This window comes from Lampetra planeri, chromosome 74 (assembly GCF_965212315.1).
Source record: "Lampetra planeri chromosome 74, kcLamPlan1.2.h2, whole genome shotgun sequence".
NCBI classification, from domain to species: domain Eukaryota; kingdom Metazoa; phylum Chordata; class Hyperoartia; order Petromyzontiformes; family Petromyzontidae; genus Lampetra; species Lampetra planeri.
In genome coordinates, this window is record NC_136179.1 from 4,430,836 (window position 1) to 4,451,875 (window position 21,040).

Here is a 21,040-nt window from a genome sequence, read left to right on the forward strand (position 1 = left end):
AGACAACTTAGATTAAAGCCATCATTCTAACTCCGTACTACAACAAACATAGCTAAACCAAAAATATTTTTGAAATCACCAAAATAAAGCCATAAGCAATGTAACAGTGATCATAGTTACTGTGACGGAAATTTCACAATAAACGACAAAAAACATGTTCCACCAAATTTATATTTAAAGCTTTCGTGACTTCAGGGATTCATCTTCTTGGTTCTTTCGGTTAAGCCACGTATAATGGAAATAATAAAATAATAAAAATAAAACATAATAAAATAATTCTCACGACATTTCGGCCATAACGCAAGCAGCCGTCCTCAGGCGAAGAACAAGTCTGTCAGAAAGACAGCGTCTGAATGAACACCACCAGGCTTGGCAGCGTATATTTAAACTGGGTTCGAGGGGGAAGAGCGCCTTGACAAATGATTTTGCATATCAAGAGAGGTATGTGATTAGTACTACTTATGCCCGTGCATTATGCAGAATTAGCAGCATCAAAGGGAGGGGATAGGGGTAGCATTAATAAAGGGAAGGAGTGTTAATAGTATGTAGCTGCAGTAACTAAAACCACCACGTAAACAACTAAAGTATAAACTACACTAGCGGTTAGTACCCGGCGTTGCCCGGGCAAAAAAGGCAGACACACACATGGACTTCCACACAGACATCGACCCACACACATAGAAACACATCGACTTCGACACACACACACATATGGTTAAAGCCAGGATGGATCGTTAGCAGGCCAGCCTAAATGTTTCTAACCGGCAAAGATGTTCCATTAGGGGGGTGCACGTTTCGCAAGTGTAGAGAAGGGAGGGAATTACCGTGGCCGAGAAGACCTGGAGCTTCATGCGGAGCGAGAGACCAGGTAGCTTCCACACAGCGTTACGCAGCCGATGAAAAGATAATGGCGCTCGAATTATTTGGATTGAGACCTCTGCTGTTAAACCGGAGCCAGTCAAGAGCACACTGGCCAGGTATGGGTATCTCTCCAATCTCTACACAACTGCTGCATTTCCAATTGTGAGCTGTGGGGATGGATTGTCCGATGGTACAAAATACCCAGGAAGGTGCTTAGTTTTGGTGGGGCTGATGGTAAGGCCCCCACCTCTTGGTGGCAAGCTCCAGGTTCAGCAGCAGCACCTCCAACTCGTCCTCCGAGTGAGCAGCAATTAGCAGATCATCGGCATATATAACGTGGTTGAGCAATAGGGAGCCATCCCTTGACCGCACCCGGGCATCGATCAGCCTCCCATTGTATCTGTACCAGATGAAAATTATAGCGGTGCAGCCATTGAAGGCTTCAGGAACTACGTGGTCCAAATATATGTAAAATAATGTGGGAGCCAGAGGACATCCCTGTTGCACCCCAAGGTGTACAGAGAATGGCTCTGACTCACGGCCACGTAGTTTGACGCGGGGCCGCTCACCATCATGAAGGTCATTACAGATGGTGAGCAGTGGGTGAGGGACTCGGAAAGCACGAAGAACAACGCAGAGGCCAGGCCTACTGATGGTATCATAGGCCTTGAGCAGGTCAATAAAGCACACACATGGACTAAGACGCACACATGGGCCTACAGACACGCAAAGAAATGGACTTACACTGACTAACATGGAGGCATGCACACACAGCAACTAACACACACGCACATGGACTCAGACACACACACACATGGACTCACACACACATAGACATCCACTTGAGATACACACACATGGAGTTACACACACATATGGACGTACACACATACAACGACTCACACACATACATACATAGAGTGACACACATTGCCGTACACACACATGCAGACTGTCACACATAGACATCCACTTGAGAGATACACACATGGAGTTACACACATATATCGACGTACATACATACAGCGACTCACACACAGACATACGTGGACTCACACACACATTGACGTAAACACACATATGTACTTACTCACACACATGTGGACTAAGACACACACACATGGTCTTAGACACACATGGATAGACTGATACACACACAGCCCTACACACATACGACACACAGACATCTACTTGAGATACACAGACATGGATGTACACACATATGGACTCACACAAACGCATTGACTTACACACACATATCGAGTGACACACACATGTATAGACTTACATACACATGTGGACTAACACACATGTGGACTAACACACACACATGTGGACTAACACACACATGTGGACTAACACACACATATGGACTGACACACACATACACATGGGCGTACATGGCCACATCACAGACAGGCAGACCGTCGCAGCGTCATAAAAGCGCAGCAAAAAATTGAAAATTTAGCAACCTAAAAATAAGGAGTTTTGTGCACACAAACATTATTATTGTAATGTTTGTCAACTAATGTGTTTAATAATAGAAAACATTGGACTTGATTTGTTAGTGTAAGAAACTTGGAACTTTGTACTTACCATAGGCGTGTTGAGGCCTTGTGCTATGCGTAGCCCCCCTCCTGGCCTACATTGGCGAGGAGGCGGAGTTGGCACGTTGCCAGGCTAGGGGCTGGGCCGTTACCCCCCACCCAGCATCCCCCGCCCGTGCAAGAATAATGGTATGTAAGCAGTAAAATATTATTATCTACGGAGTCTGTAGTATAAACTGGACACATCGTGTTGGGGGGAGGGGCGAAGAGGACATGACACTGTGAAGAAATATCCGCAGCGTCATGTGTGTATGTGTTGGCTGTTAAACGCGTAAAAGTAAATGTCCCGTGAGGTGGAGCGAATGCGCATCACTTGGTAGGGTCTGCCCCCCCCCTCCCCCACGCAATTGGCGTCAGTTGGTACGGTCGATGTCGCGCAATAAGTAAATAATTAATAATAGAAACGGCACAAATTTGTTAATTAAACTACTTTAAAGTTTAGGGATGGGAAAATAAAAGAGCCTATTCCCACCGCGGGGCTTAGGGCGTGCCGCCTGGCAATTTTTTTTCTACATATAGCCCATCGTTCAGGAGCCAAATCCCCCGCAAGCGGGAGCGCGTGGAGACTTTTATATATAAGATAGTATCATCAGTATCTTAAACTACGCTGGTTTGGTCGTCTGCGTGCGTATCTGGACGTTAATTTATTTACGGACCCGCCCAAACAGCTCGCTCTGATTCGTCGATAAAAAATAATAAAACAGCCGGCAAAAAGCCACAGCTCACTTTCATTCGACCAATATAAATAAATAAACCTGCCGCACAACAGCGTCTCTTCGGTCAACAATTGCACCTACTTTCACGCAACACCATATTCACAGTGATGGTCGCAACGCAAAATCTACTGTAGGTACAGTGTTGCTATTGCACCCGCCGAACACTGCGTTCTGGTGGCGATATCTCCCCAACGAAGAACGTTCGCGGCTGCAACCAAGAACCCTCCACTAATCAGATAGCCACATACATTTTCAATTCCAGAACTTTCTATAAAATCTGTTCATTATTGGTGGGGTTCGGTTCGACGGCCCAGTGGACAAAACTGACCACTCTTTCGTACGCAGCTCCATCAATATTGCGCCCATTCCCTTGAAACCACTGTGCTTAATCTTTCATTGGGCCGAAACAAGTGTGTGCAAAGTGGCCCTGCACAGTTCCCCGCCCTACATATCAAACCAGCGCTCGAGAAATTCTGTCGATGTCGCCTTCAATCTCATTGGGCTAATTAATTATCCCTTACATTTAATTGCCTCAAAGTGGCCTGCGTGCTTTGTGGCGGCAGCACGCGTCAGTCAGTCAGTCGTCTGTTTCCAAACATGCAGAAGCACACAGAAGGTAAGCGCTGTGTGATAGCATAGGTCTGCCAAGGTCTGCGCCGCAGTGGTGCAGTGCACTGTGGGCGCAGACCCTGCACTATGTGAGTGTGGTGTGTATGCAAGTGTGCGAATGGTAGTTACGCTAATATTACGTATATTTATGTAAAAAATGGGTGCTGCGTGCTGCGATTAGTGGAGTCCCCAAACAACTTTACCTTACGAGTAGGCAGGGGTCGCTATACAGTGAGTCTTCGCTGACTGAGCTGGCAGCTTCACCTGCCGGGACCACGGCCAGTTGCGTAGCGCCCCCTACAGTTTCGCCCATGGGTCAATACCCCCATGGGGCAACCCAGCTGACTGTTTGATGGGTACAATGGGTACTTTTCGGTTTATCCGGCTTATTACCATGGACGGCTTGCTGTCTACTTCCGTTGTGTAATAGAGATTTTGTGCATGCTGGTGATGGTAAGGGCATGTGTTGCATAATATGCAGCATGTGTCGGCGCATCATGTTTGCCACGGGTGTAGTTGGCGTTACTGTACTTTTATCATGTTTTGGAGTGCCAATCCCATGCACTTTTAAATGTAATAAATTGTCTGAAAAGCTTGCAGCCCGGCCCCCGCTGCTGTCACTCTCTGGCCGTTGCACAAGCCATATCGGAATTTGCGACATGCTAAAACAATGAGTACAGTGTGACACCGCCCGGGTAACTCCCGGGATCAAAATGGGCATTGGAAAGTGATCGCTTTATTGAGATGATTATGGTACTACCACAGGGTATTGTGAACGGTTCAGGAGGAGGAGATGTCTGGATTTCTAAGTCTCACAGTACTGGTAAGAAGCGCCGGGTGGGGGATGCCCTCCACTGGGGTACAAATTCTGTCATTATTAGTATACGAACATGCAATGTTTCTATCTGCAAGCTGTCATAACTGAAACGATTCCTGTTATTGTTCTATTGAGAGTGACCCACACCTCTGATACCATATGTGAGGAACCCCAAAAAACTGATGCATGCGTAAAACACCCACAATGGAAATACGTAAACGTAAAAACACCAACAAAATATTTTTTTTATAAGAATAAAATAGGTGGCCCCATAACGGATTTGTCTGTGTGTGTACATACAGACGGAGGATGCAGGGGCCAACCTGTGTGCGATCGGAACGGTGCAATTGCTGACCAATGTCACAGTGGATGGCGCACACGCTGATGCACACCGGAGCTGTGTCTTTGCGATGCAAGGGCATGGTGGATGGTGGAGCGCATATGGATGGTGCGTTACGAATAAAATAAAACAAACCGCTGGAAGCAGCCATGCGAGCAGGCTACCTTGAGAGCGATCGCGAATGGGTTGCGTGTCTGGAAGAAGCCTCGCTCTTTCAGATGCCGTACCAGCTTCGTCAACTCTTCGTTACGATTCTGCTGTATTCCATGCCAGCAGGCTCTGGGATAAATTCGACGACGAATTGGCTCGCGATTACGAGTACCAGTACCGCCAGCTGACCAACAAAGAAGAAATAGTAAATCTTCTTGGTTCTTTCGGTAAAGTCACGTAGAAGGGAAGTAATTTAATAATAAAAAATAATAAAATAATTCTCACGACGTTTTGCCCACAACGCAAGCAGCCGTCCTCAGGTGAAAACCAGGTCTGTCGAGGCGACAGCGTCTGAATGAAACAGCACACGTGCTTGGAGCATATATATAAGCTGGCTTGGAAGGGGGGGAAAGGGCGCCTTGACAAAATAATTTGCATATCAAGAGGAATTTAGCATATTTATGGGAAATGCAGGTATGTGATTAGTACGACTTGTGAAATGCGTAGGAGGTGAGCGGGGGGTTTCAAAGTCATATTATGCCCGTGCATTATGCAGGATTAGCAGCATCAAATGGAGGGGATAGGGGTGGCATTGATAAAGGGAATGAATGTTAATAGTATGTAGCTGCAGTAACTAAACAACCACGTAAAAAACTAAACTATAAACTACATAGTATCATCAGTATACTAAATACATTCTCCAATAAGCTGAGCTACTAACAGTAAGTAATACATTACAATTTTATGTCGCAAAAAATATAATATGCTTCCAGCTAAACATTTTTCCCTTACATCACACGGGTCTACCCCGTACTATATGCTGCCATAGACAAACCTAACATTAAATTATATACTGTATTACTATACACCACCCTATACCTTAGAATAATACATAGTGTAATATTACACTATGTATTATTCTATCCACCCTACTGTATATCACACTGCTGTATATTCACAATACAATTACGATACTATATATTGCCTTTTACATTGTATTAAACATTACTATTTTATACTATTTATTATTATACAATCTGCTATACACTATACCATTGACCGTCGAGTGAAAGATACTAAGAGGAAGCAACGAAATATATCAATGGAAGAGTGGTAGTAGGAGACTTGCAGTGGAGCAAAGAATCCATTCCCTGCGGAGAATACAAGATATATAGTCATGCCAGTGAGTGGACTGCGGTCTGAAAGTCACCGTAAACGTGAACACAATCTGTTAAAATCCGAAATGGTTTATTACGTCCTTCCAATGATTTCTGAGCCAGAATCCATCTTCTCGGTTGAAATTGTCTCTGTGTTTGTATATGTATATGTGGATCGCCTCCTGAAGGAATCTCTCATGGTAGCTAGATGGCTTGCAGAGAACCTCTGTCTTGGAGAAGTTAATGTCATGTGAGCCCACTGAATTGTAACAGCGTCGCCCTCGAAATGTGTTGTTGCTGCTGTTGTTGCTTCTTTTGAAGTTATATACGCAGGGAGGTGGTGGTCCGTGATGGGATGACGCCTTTGATTAAAGACTTTGATCAATCGCACCCGATTGACGCCCTTGATCGTCGCATTTGATCAACTCAGACATTGTAAACTCTCACATGTTAAACTCAAACATGTAATATTATATCTCATGCTCTCATGCCCTTTAGATTGCACCCGTTGGGTTGCACTCCCTCGTCGAGGAGGCCGCTCTCCTCCTTTTCTACGGTTACATGCTTATTTCTTACATAACATCATGCTAACCTCTCACACTGTGGTCGTACGTATGGTAAGTGAATATGCGAATCAGGGGTACGAAATGCAGGATAAGAATCGAATTACAATTATATATATTGCTATTTGATACCATTGAGATGGAACATTCATCCAGCAAAGTGTTATTCAAATAAGTTTAATCCCATCCTGATCCTGTACGTTCCGTTTCACATATGTATGCATGTAACATGTATGTATTACATACTTACATGTTACATGTATGTATTACATACATACATGTTACATAGACATGTTACATGCACATATACTTACTACATACAGAGATGTTACATGCACATATACTTACTACATACAGACATGTTACATGCATACATGTTACATACTTACGACTGTAGTGTGATTCGAAGAGGACCACGGAGTGATTCGAATAATTTGAATGCGATTCGAATATCACACTTCAATGTAGATTGTTCTAATCGAATTACAATTATTCGAATCCCACTATAGTCGTATTAGAATCACACTGTCCACTGTTGGATGAATGTGTGGTAAAGAGTATAACAATCACAAATTATAACATATATACAATACACATTATTTCAAAAACGTATAACAACATTTCTATTCATATTTTTTTAAACTGAGAATGTCGTTGTCCATGTGGGGACGGAGCTCGGTGGAATGTATCGTCTCCGCTGTGTTTCGGAATCCGTGTGATCACCCAGTCACATCGCCTAACTCCAGTCACAGCGCCTTACCCTTTAAAATAACACTACAAACTAGTGTTATAGTAAACTACAATGTTGTGAACTCTAGCAATATAAGCTATGAGCGATACATTATAACGCTATAAAATAACATCATAAATTAGTGTTATAGATTAGAACACCGTACATTGAAGTGTGATATTCGAATCTCATTCGAATTCTTAGCTTCACACCGTGGTCCTGTCTTTGCCGCTGGCCCCCGAGGTCTGTCCCTGCTGGGCGCCGACTGCAGGGGTCCTGCCGTTCCCCGACCCCTCGCTGGTCTGCGAACAGCTGCTGCCCCCGCTGGGCTCATCGCTCGCGGGGTAAGGACTGTCGCCCGACGGTTCCCCTCCCTGGTTCGCACCTCCGCGAGTTCGCGAGAGGGGCATGGCTCGTCGCTGGCTCCCGTACGCCTGTAAACGCATCGTTGCCTCTCCGCCAATCAAATGCGACGCCTCCCCTCACACAGCCCCGCGCAGCGATCACACGCTCTGAACGGGGGTCAGGGGTCGGAGGGCGAATGACTTTGCTCGCACACGCGCGACCGCCGCGAGCGGGTGATAACTTTCGCCCTCACACCGCACAAGTCTCCACGGCGACAGGCTGAGCGGGCACCCGTGTTCTCTAACACATGTAAACTGTAACACTTTAAAGATAACATAGGAAGAAATAAAACAAAATAAATCACGACGTTTCGGACGCAACACAAGCGCCCGAAACGATGTCTGCAGCAGACATCGTGCTGCTCGCAGCAGACATCGCGGATATCGAGATTTTCACCTGAAGATGTGCGCTTGTGTTTCGTCCGAAACGCGATTTATTTTATTTCTACCTACGTGACTTTACCGAAAGAACCAACGAGTATTAATTCCTGCAGTCACGAAAGCTTCAAATCAATATTAGAATATCATTAGAAGTATTATAATCGCAATGTGATCGTAATAGAATCACACTGCACATATGTATACATATTACATACATAATATGGTCGTATGTATGTAATATGTATATCCTTGGACATGCGAACCGGGGGTCGGATATGCGAACTGGGGGTGCAGGATTAGGATCGAATAAAATGATTAGAATAACACTATGGTCATATTATAATTACACTGAGCTAGAATGTATGTTATATGTAGATGCACATCGGGAGTCGTAAATGCAACCTGGAAGGTGCGCGGTTTTAATCGCATTAAAATTATTATAATAACAACGTGGTCCTATTATAATCACGCGATCTACTGCTGCTGATGTTTGGGTGGCGGCCTCCGATTCGGGCTCAGCTCTTCCTTTACTCGCCTGGATGGTGCCACGGGATGCAGCGTCTCATCCAACAGGCGTTGTAGCAGCTGGGTGATGGTATTCGTGAGTTTGTCAACTTTCTCTTCAAGTTGAGGCCGTCTCCCTCGTGGTCTCCTACCTCTGGGCGTGCTGTGGGTTGCTCATGACCGAGGTGGAGCTGCATGTTGAATCGGGTGTAGACGTTAAATTTACAATTTAAGGACTGTGTTGTGTTTAGAATGCGTCTAGACAAGGAAGGTGACTTGTCCTACTCGGGCAGCCAAAATTATTATAATTTCTGTCATTAAACAGTGTGAGTTCATTCATGAGTAGTATTCGCTGAGCCATGATGACACTAACCTACATACAGTTATGTTTAAACAAAGTAATATTTAGTCACTTATTTCTCAGTTCAGACATGATCATCGCAATCATTTCCTAATAATTGTGAGGTCCCGCGAGAGGAGGGCCCGGCCACAAACTGCCGGGAAGCAGAAGCAGCAGAATTAGAAGTAACTCTGATAGTTGTAGGCTCTCACATGTTAAGCTCTAACATAGTTAAACATAATATTATAACCTATGAACGCTGTAAAATACTTAATTGTTATAGTGGGATTATAATCGCATAAGAATAATTAGAATCGCACTGTGCTCATATTATGGTCGTATGCATGTTAAGTGAATATGCGAACCGAGTATAGGATATGCAGGATTAGAATCGAATTACAATTATTCGAATCCAACTAGTCGTATTAGAATCACACTGTCCACTGTTGGATGAATGTGTCGTATCAATGGAATCGAATAGCTCTATACAGTATATATGCTCGAATGTATGATATTTGTAAATGCGGATCGGGAGTCGCTAATGCGACTTTGGATATGCATGATTAGAATCCCATTACAACTATTACAATAGCACTATGGTCATATTAGGATCAGGATTGTGACTGCTAGATGAATGTTCCATCTCAATGACATCCAATAGCAATGTACACATATATATGTTTCAATAAACGCACAAACTCAATATATGCCCGTGAGATTATTGATCGTTGTAATGACTTCGGACTCAGACTGCAGAGGGTTGTTTTATTTAGACTTTAAAGAGGCTTAGGACCCAGGCGCCACGATATAGAAATGACGACGACGAGACGGCAACTAGTGTTCCTGTTGAGCTAAAGTTGAAATGCGTCTGTAGGTACATCTTTACTCAACATTTTAAACGTTTTAGTTTTCAAGTATATAGCTTTTTTTGATTGGTATTAATCGACTTTAGACGCACAGTGAACAAATGTGGTGAACTAATCAGGAAATCATGGGAAATGATACTTTAACGCTTTGGTATTCCTGGAACGGAAATGGTTTGCAATGTACTAGAAATGTGTGAACACAGGACATAATAAATATTCCCTTCGAGTTTTCACGTAAACATGATTGCAGATGAATAGAATCACAGTGTGGTCGTATACGAATCGCTAATATGTATGTATAGTGTACGTGCAAGGATCGGATACAAATTATTACAATTGCAACATGGTCATATTGCAATCACGATTTTCACTGCTAGATGTCATCGAATAACAAAAGACGGAATATATTTATATAAACACACGCACAAACCTAAAAAAACAGACAACACACGCACGTTAGTAGCTGTTAGAAGAAGACAACACCTAGCACCTTCAACTATACACATTATACAGCCAACTCGTAAATGGGGCGGTATGACAGCCTTCGCTGCTGTCGACGGGGCCAAGCAGCGAGTGATTAACTCAAATTGTTTCAGAATCCGTGTCATCACCCGGCCACAGCGCCTTACCCAAACTACATCTCCGTATATTTACGGACGCACTTGAAGATAACAATTCGTCTAGAAAAGGCAGGCGACTTTTTCTACCAACATGATTTCAATTTATATCCGAAAGAAGTATTAGTTCATTCATGAGTAGTATTCACTAAGCCCCGATGCGCTCTGGTGGTCCTCGTTATGAATCGTTTCGCAACGTTCAGGTCCAGAATACCGAAATATACCGGGAATCACCTGTTCTTAAAAAAACATGCAAATTGATAACACTATAAACAATAACACTAAACATTAAACGACTATAAACTATCAACTGGTTTTATAATTATACCACCATAAACGGAGGTACGGTATTTTAATCTTAGTAGAAGAATTATAATCGCACTCTGCTCATATGTATGTAAAATGTACTTTCAATCGAAGCGAGGGTTGGATATGCGAACTGTGGGGGGTGCAGGGCAAGAATCGCATTCAAATTTTAGAAGAACAATATTGTCGTATTAGCCTTTTACTGTGCTTGAATGTATGTTATGTGAAAATGCTAATCGTTAGTTGTAAATACGAGGGAGGGGTTAAGAGGTGCACGTTTAATCCAGTGTTAACATTTATTTTAGCATCATAACACGGGCAAGCAAAATTATTACAATTTCTGTCCTTAAACAGTGTGTGTTCAGTCATGAGTAGTATTCGCTGAGCCATGATGACACTAACCTACATACAGTTATGGTTAAACAAAGTAATCTTGAATGACTTAATGTCTCTGGAGTGATGACGGATACAAACCAGACCAAGCGGAGACCATGTACCAGATCGGATTTTGGTTACGATGTTAGAGTGATTGTATTGCAAGTGTGGTCACGACGCGTCTGTACGTGCTCACTCCCGAAGCTCGGCGATTTTTGGCAACGCCACGGGGCTGCATTCACTTTAAATCGAAGACAATGGAGGGAATGGGGAACGTGTTTTCCCATTTATTCAAAATAAGCGCATAATTACACACCGAGATGCACTTACATATTCATGCATGAAGCACAATGGGCACATTACCCTTCGGTATGTTAAAAGACATGCGGATTGTGCCTTCAAAAATGTACAATCGAATGCAAATATCCTGAAAGACAAAGGATTGGATCCTAGGGGGGGGAGTTATAAGGCGGCTCAGAAGCAGAGCTCAATGCCATTTCGAGAGGGAACTTGATGAGGTTGGACGCTCGACTCGTCGCTCTGCTGATCGCCCTTCAACCGCGAGACAACGCAGCCTGGCGAGCACAATTGCTGTGTCGACAGTTAGGCGACTTTGCGTCGGGAAAGGTCGTGGCGACATCTTCAGACGGGTTACAGACATCGCTATACCGTGAATCTCCAAGTAAGTGTCTATTTTCGCGGATAAACTCTTTAACGTGTTCGTCGTCAAATTTACAGGAATTTTTTTTGCGTCTCGGTTAGACGCGAGTGTCGTTCTTGTTTTAGCAGTTGACAAAATCCAAAACTCAACGCTAAACACTTTAAATCGAGGCCGATTGCGTACTTTTGACTCGATAACACCGCTGCTGTTACTACGCTCACATGGAGCAGAGAGGCTCTCCACAGCCCCACGCACACGGAGGCAAGAAGCCATTCAATTGCTCTGTGTGTGAGAAGTTCTTTTCACGGTCATCACATCTTAAGAGGCACCAGAGAACACACACGGGCGAGAAGCCATTCCTGTGCCCTGTGTGTGGGAAGGCATTTGCACAGTCATCACATCTTCAGAGACACCAGAAAACACACACGGGCGAGAAGCCGTTCCTGTGCCCTGTGTGTGGGAAGACATTTGCACGGTCATCACATCTTCAGAGTCACCAGAGAACACACACGGGCGAGAAGCCATTCCTGTGCTCTGTGTGTGGGAAGACATTTGCACAGTCATCACATCTTCAGATTCATCAGAGAGCACACACGGGCGAGAAGCCATTCCTGTGCTCTGTGTGTGGGAAGGCATTTGCACAGTCATCACATCTTCAGATTCATCAGAGAGCACACACGGGCGATAAGCCATTCCTGTGCCCTGTGTGTGGGAAGACATTTGCACACGCATCAAACATGAACAGGCATCAGAAGGTCCACAATGATAGGAAACTGAAATCAAAAGCTGAAATTCAAAGTGCTGCAATGAGTCCTAAAGAAGTTTCCACCTTCGATCCCATGCAGTTGGATCCCGAGAGATGGCTGGATGTAATGGAGTGGCTCGAGAGTCAACCAGAGAGCTCGGGGTGACTGAAAAAATATTATGTCATGTGGTTATACCTTTTAATGTTATCCGATTACTTGCCGAAGTGGTGTGATGAGCACTGGTTGTGAGAGGGTTCAATTGTAGTCGTTAAGTGTTCCTGTTGAGCTAAAGTTGGAATGCGTCTGTAGGTACATCTTTACTCAACATTTTAAACAGTTTTTTTTTCAAGTATATAGCTTTTTTTGATGACGCGTTCGTTGAATATATGGCCTTGACTTCAACATAGACGCTCAGTGAACAAATGTGGTGAACTAATAAGGAAATCATGGGGAATGATACTTTAACGCTTTGGTATTCCTGGAACAGAAATGGTTTGCATGGTACAGGAAATGTGTGAACATAGGACATAATAAATATTCCCTTCGAGTTTTGACGTAAAAATGATTGCAGATGAATAAAAATGTATTTTTAACAAATGTTTGTCCGTTCTTTATTTTATAATGTTCCTAGAAAAAACATGTTAAGATAATTTCAGGTGGAGGATCTCCGTCACACAAGTGTGCCCTTAACCGGCAGAATCTTGGCTGTCTGCCCGATTAACACGTGTTCCTTGAGAAGTAAAGTCCCCGTAGTTAATCGTTCATCAACGTACCAGTCCCTAATCCCGAAGTATGTCGGGGATAAACTGTACTCATAACATGTAAACTGTAATACTATACACGATAACACTAAACATTAAACGATTATAAACTAGTGTTTAAAATTATAACCATATAAATGGAGGTAAGGTATTATAATATCATTAGAAGCATTAGAATCACAGTGTGATCGTATAAGAATCTCTAATATGTATGTATAGTGTACATGCAAGGATCGGATAAAATGTATTACAATTGCAACATGGTCATAATACAATCACAATTTTCACTGCTAGATGTCATCGAATAACAAAAGACGGAATATATTTATATAAATCCACGCTCAACCCCATTATAAACTCATGAGATTATGAATCGTTACAATTATTACAACAATCACAAATTGTGAAAAAGAGAAATTCCAGCAAGCAAAACACCACGCTCACGTGACGCATTCTTAAACAAACTGCAACACTCAAGGTGACAGAACTCAACAAAAAAACGCCGCAATAAAAAGAACAACATCAATTAACAAATCCTAAAAACAGACAACACACGCACGTTAGTAGCTGTTAGAAGAAGACAACACCTAGCACCTTCAACTATACACATTATACAGCCCCAAAGAGCCAACTCTTAAATGGGGCGGTATATGACAACCTTCGCTGCTGTCGACGGGGCCAAGCAGCGAGTGTTTAACTCCATTGTTTCAGAATCCGTGTCATCACCCGGCCACAGCGCCTTACCCAAACTACATCTCCCGAACAAGGCAGCCTTCCCTATGCTGTGTATTTTAGCAGTATATTTACGGACGCACTTGAAGATAACAATTCGTCTAGAAAAGACAGGCGACTTGTTCTACCAACATGATTTAAATTTATATCCGAAATTAGTATGACTTCATTCATGAGTAGTATTCACTAAGCCCCGATTGCACTAACCTACACACAGTTATGATTAATCAAAGTGTCGACAGTGAGGCGACTTTGCGTCGGGAGAGTTCGTGGCGACATCTTCAAACGGGTTCCAGACATCGATATACCGTGAATCTCCAAGTAAGTGTCTATTTTCGCGGATAAACTCTTAAACGTGTTCGTCGTCAAATTTGCGGGATTTTTTTGCGTCTCGGTTAGACGCGAGTGTCGTTCTTGTTTCAGCAGTTAACAAAATCCAAAACTCAACGTTAAACATCCTTGCGGCCGATAGCGTACTTTTGACTCAATAACACCGCTGCTGTTACTACGCTCACATGGAGCAGAGAGGCTCTCCACAGCCCCACGCACACGGAGGCAAGAAGCAATTCAATTGCTCTGTGTGTGAGAAGTCCTTTTCACGGTCATCACATCTTAAGAGACACCAGAGAACACACACGGGCGAGAAGCCGTTCCTGTGCCCTGTGTGTGGGAAGACATTTGCTCAGTCATCACATCTTCAAATTCATCAGAGAACACACACGGGCGAGAAGCCATTCCTGTGCCCTGTGTGTGGGAAGGCATTTGCACACTCGTCATCTCTTCAAACTCATCAGAGAACACACACGGGCGAGAAGCCATTCCTGTGCCCTGTGTGTGGGAAGACATTTGCTCAGTCATCAAATCTTCAAGACCATCAGAGAACACACACGGGTGATAAGCCATTCCTGTGCCCTGTGTGTGGGAAGGCATTTGCAAAGTCATCAAATCTTCAAGACCATCAGAGAACACACACGGGTGATAAGCCATTCCTGTGCCCTGTGTGTGGGAAGGCATTTGCACAGTCGTCAAATCTTAACACGCATCAGAAGGTCCACAATGATAGGAAACTGAAATCAAAAGCTGAAGTTCAAGGTGCTGCAATGAGTCCTGAAGAATTTTCCACCTTCGATCCCATGCAGTTGGATCCCGAGAGATGGCTGGATGTAATGGAGTGGCTCGACGATCAAACCGAGAGTCAGGGATGACTGAACACATATTAATGACGTGCACAATGGTGGTTTGTAATGTTATCGGATTACTTGCCGAAGTGGCGTGATGAGCAGTGGTTGTAATATGATTCAATTCCGGACAATATTGTAGTGTTTAAGTCTTCCTGTTGAGCTAAAGTTGGAATGCATCTTTAGTTAGATCTTTTCTCAACATTTTAAACGGGTTTTTTCAAGCATATAGCTTTTTTTGGTTGGTATTAATCGACTTTAGATAACCGATTGAAGGATGTACATTGATGACGCGTTCGTTGGATATATGGCCTTGACTTCAACATAAACGCACAGTGAACAAATGTGGTGAACTAATAAGGAAATAATGGGGAATGATTCTTTAGCGCGTTGGTATTCCTGGAACGGATATGGTTTGCATTGTATTGTAACTGTTTGAACATAGTACATAATACATTCGGTTCGAGTTTTGACTTAAAAATGATTGCAGATGAATAAAAACGTTTTTTTAACAAATGTGTGTCCGTTTATTTATTCATATCAACAACGTGTTTTAAGCGAGTTTCAGGTGAAGGATCTTCGTCACACATCTGCCCTTAACCGGCAGCATCTTGGCTGTCTCCCCATTAACATGTGTTCCTGGAGGGGAAAGGGCCCCATTATTTATCGATTCACAACGTTACGGTCACTAATCATCAAGTATACAGGGAATCCTGTACGCTAACACTTTGGTAGTATTAGAATTACACTGAGCTAGAATGTATGTTAAATGTAGATGCACATCGGGAGTCGTAAATGCGGCCTGGGTGGTACCAGATTTATAATCGCATCAAAATTATTACAATCGCACCATGGTCGTATTAGAATCAAGCTGCCCACTGTTGGTAGAATGTTCCATCTGAATGGCACCGAATAGCACTATACAGTGTTGATATTGGGCGTGGAGCCTTCAAGCGCAACCTTGCGCATTTTGACCTGGTTCTCGACGCCCGTCCCGCGCCCATGGTAGATTCTTGTGCATTTCGGGGCGTCAAGGGTTCGCACCGAAGCCTTGAAGGATTAGGCAGGTCCCTGGCTTCTTTTGAAGAATTTGACCAGGCTCCAGGCACCGGTTGCCTTTGCACGTGGCGGAACCTTGAGGCACCCCGGGCCTCAAGCTATACATTATAACGCTATACAATAACATTATTAACTAGTGTTATAGATTAGAACAACCTACATTGAAGTGTGATATTCTAATCGCATTCGAATTATTCGAATCACTCCGTAATCCTCTTCGAATCACACTACAGTCGTAAGTATGTAACATGTATGTATGTAACATGTATGTATGTAATATTGGGTTTGTGCGATTATTTTATATATACATACTGAATATTGCTATTTCTCTGCATTCACTTTAAATCGAGGACAAAGTTTTCCATTTATTCAAAATAGGCGCACAATTACACACTGAGATGCACTTACATATTCATGCATGAAGCACAATGGGCACATTACCCTTCGGTATGTTAATATACACGCATATTGTACCTTCCAAAATTAATAATCGAATGCAAATATCCTGAAAGACAAAGGATTGGATCCTAGGGGGGGGGAGTTATAAGGCGGCTCAGAAGCAGAGCTCAATGCCATTTCGATCGACGCCGTTGTGAATAACAACAATGATCGTCGTCGCCTCGACCGCCACGCACCCACGTCGTCGTCTTCCCGTCCTCGCTCGCGATCCGTGCGTGCGCACGGCGTGCCCATCGACGCGGACCTCGTCCCAATAGTTTCAAATATCAAAGTTGAAGCCAATAAACCACCCACCGCCTCCCAACCACCCCACGCCCACCCCCCACAACCACTCGCCACAACCACCCGCCACAACCACCCGCCACAACCACCCCCACAACCACCTCCACAACCACCCCCACAACCACCTCCACAACCACCCCCCGCCACCCGCAAATAACCGCGGCACTCTGGACCAAGATCAAACGTCACAGGGGAAACTAAAAATTGTACTTCTTAAACTTCCTCTCAGTTTTTAGAAACTGGAATCTGGTAAACTGGATTCCCACGGTGAACTGGACTCCCATGGTAAACTGGATTCCCACGGTGAACTGGATCCCCATGGTGAACTAGACGACCACGGTAAACTGGATTCCCATGGTGAACTGGATTCCCATGGTGAACTGAACTCCCATGGTGAACTGGACTTCCATGGTAAACTGGATTCCCATGGTGAACTGGATTCCCATGGTGAACTGGATTCCCATGGTGAACTGAACTTCCATGGTGAACTGGATTCCCATGGTGAACTGAACTTCCATGGTGAACTGGATTCCCATGGTGAACTGAACTTCCATGGTAAACTGAACTTCCATGGTGAACTGGACTCCCATGGTGAACTGGATTCCCACGGTAAACTGAACTCCCATGGTGAACTAAACTCCCATGGTAAACTGGATTCCCATGGTGAACTGGATTCCTATGGTAAACTGAACTTCCATGGTGAACTGGATTCCCACGGTAAACTGAACTCCCATGGTGAACTAAACTCCCATGGTAAACTGGATTCCCATGGTGAACTGGATTCCCATGGTGAACTGGATTCCCACGGTAAACTGAACTTCCATGGTGAACTGGACTCCCATGGTAAACTGGATTCCCACGGTGAACTGGATCCCCATGGTGAACTAGACGACCACGGTAAACTGGATTCCCATGGTGAACTGGATTCCCATGGTGAACTGAACTCCCATGGTGAACTGGACTTCCATGGTAAACTGGATTCCCATGGTGAACTGGATTCCCATGGTGAACTGGATTCCCATGGTGAACTGAACTTCCATGGTGAACTGGATTCCCATGGTGAACTGAACTTCCATGGTGAACTGGATTCCCATGGTAAACTGAACTTCCATGGTGAACTGGACTCCCATGGTGAACTGGATTCCCACGGTAAACTGAACTCCCATGGTGAACTAAACTCCCATGGTAAACTGGATTCCCATGGTGAACTGGATTCCCATGGTAAACTGAACTTCCATGGTGAACTGGATTCCCACGGTAAACTGAACTCCCATGGTGAACTAAACTCCCATGGTAAACTGGATTCCCATGGTGAACTGGATTCCCATGGTGAACTGGATTCCCATGGTAAACTGAACTTCCATGGTGAACTAAACTCCCATGGTGAACTAAACTCCCATGGTAAACTGGACTCCCATGGTAAACTAAACTCCCATGGTGAACTGGATTCCCATGGTGAACTGGATTCCCATGGTGAACTGGATTCCCATGGTAAACTGAACTTCCATGGTGAACTGGATTCCCACGGTAAACTGAACTCCCATGGTGAACTAAACTCCCATGGTAAACTGGATTCCCATGGTAAACTGGATTCCCATGGTGAACTGGACTCCCATGATAAACTGAACTCCCATGGTGAACTGGACTCCCATGGTGAACTGGACTCCCATGGTGAACTGGATTTCCATGGTAAACCGGACCTCCATGGGCTGGAGGGTCTCCACTGCTGTGGCCCCGCAGTGTGGCACGAGCGAGGCCAAGCCGCACCCCACTGCACCTCCACTCGTCCTGTTATTTTTACACGTGAACAAAACAATCGATTGAAGTCAAACAGGTCCACAAGTAGCCCGACCCCGACGTGGTAATGTCTGCGGCGAGCACATCATTGTCGGGCGGCGGACGAAATCGCGCGAGTGGTTTTCCGTAAAGAATAAAAAAATATATAAAATGTACGTGTGTGTGTGTGTAGGTGTGTGCGTGTAATGCCCATCGCACGCATCTAACAATGCCACCTTTGTTCCAGGCCCTCCCTCCCTCCCGCCCTCCCTCCCGACCCGCTGATGGTCTGTTTAATAATTCAATTTTTTTCTTCTCCGACTTCTGCTTTCCGCCACCGCCATGTTTCGGGGCGTCAAGGGTTCGCACCGAAGCCTTGAAGGATTAGGCAGGTCCCTGGCTTCTTTTGAAGAATTTGACCAGGCTCCAGGCACCGGTTGCCTTTGCACGTGGCGGAACCTTGAGGCACCCCGGGCCTCAAGTTATACATTATAACGCTATACAATAACATTATTAACTTGTGTTATAGATTAGAACAACCTACATTGAAGTGTGATATTCTAATCGCATTCGAATTATTCGAATCACTCCGTAATCCTCTTCGAATCACACTACAGTCGTAAGTATGTAACATGTATGTATGTAACATGTATGTATGTAATATTGGGTTTGTGCGATTATTTTATATATACATACTGAATATTGCTATTTCTCTGCATTCACTTTAAATCGAGGACAAAGTTTTCCATTTATTCAAAATAGGCGCACAATTACACACTGAGATGCACTTACATATTCATGCATGAAGCACAATGGGCACATTACCCTTCGGTATGTTAATATACACGCATATTGTACCTTCCAAAATTAATAATCGAATGCAAATATCCTGAAAGACAAAGGATTGGATCCTAGGGGGGGGGAGTTATAAGGCGGCTCAGAAGCAGAGCTCAATGCCATTTCGAGAGGGAACTTGATGAGGTTGGACGCTCGACTCGTCGCTCTGCTGATCGCCCTTCAACCGCGAGACAACGCAGCCTGGCGAGCACAATTGCTGTGTCGACAGTGAGGCGACTTTGCGTCGGGAGAGTTCGTGGCGACATCTTCAAACGGGTTCCAGACATCGATATACCGTGAATCTCCAAGTAAGTGTCTATTTTCGCGGATAAACTCTTAAACGTGTTCGTCGTCAAATTTGCGGGATTTTTTTGCGTCTCGGTTAGACGCGAGTGTCGTTCTTGTTTCAGCAGTTAACAAAATCCAAAACTCAACGTTAAACATCCTTGCGGCCGATAGCGTACTTTTGACTCAATAACACCGCTGCTGTTACTACGCTCACATGGAGCAGAGAGGCTCTCCACAGCCCCACGCACACGGAGGCAAGAAGCCATTCAATTGCTCTGTGTGTGAGAAGTCCTTTTCACGGTCATCACATCTTAAGAGACACCAGAGAACACACACGGGCGAGAAGCCGTTCCTGTGCCCTGTGTGTGGGAAGACATTTGCTCAGTCATCACATCTTCAAATTCATCAGAGAACACACACGGGCGAGAAGCCATTCCTGTGCCCTGTGTGTGGGAAGGCATTTGCACACTCGTCATCTCTTCAAACTCATCAGAGAACACACACGGGCGAGAAGCCATTCCTGTGCCCTGTGTGTGGGAAGACATTTGCTCAGTCATCAAATCTTCAAGACCATCAGAGAACACACACGGGTGATAAGCCATTCCTGTGCCCTGTGTGTGGGAAGGCATTTGCAAAGTCATCAAATCTTCAAGACCATCAGAGAACACACACGGGTGATAAGCCATTCCTGTGCCCTGTGTGTGGGAAGGCATTTGCACAGTCGTCAAATCTTAACACGCATCAGAAGGTCCACAATGATAGGAAACTGAAATCAAAAGCTGAAGTTCAAGGTGCTGCAATGAGTCCTGAAGAATTTTCCACCTTCGATCCCATGCAGTTGGATCCCGAGAGATGGCTGGATGTAATGGAGTGGCTCGACGATCAAACCGAGAGTCAGGGATGACTGAACACATATTA

General features: G+C 44.4%; 1 pseudogene; it reads left to right on the plus strand.

Annotated features, from left to right (window-relative positions):
• LOC144737841 (uncharacterized) overlaps nt 1-21,040 on the plus strand; it is a 59,255-nt pseudogene that overhangs the window by 18,490 nt on the left and 19,725 nt on the right.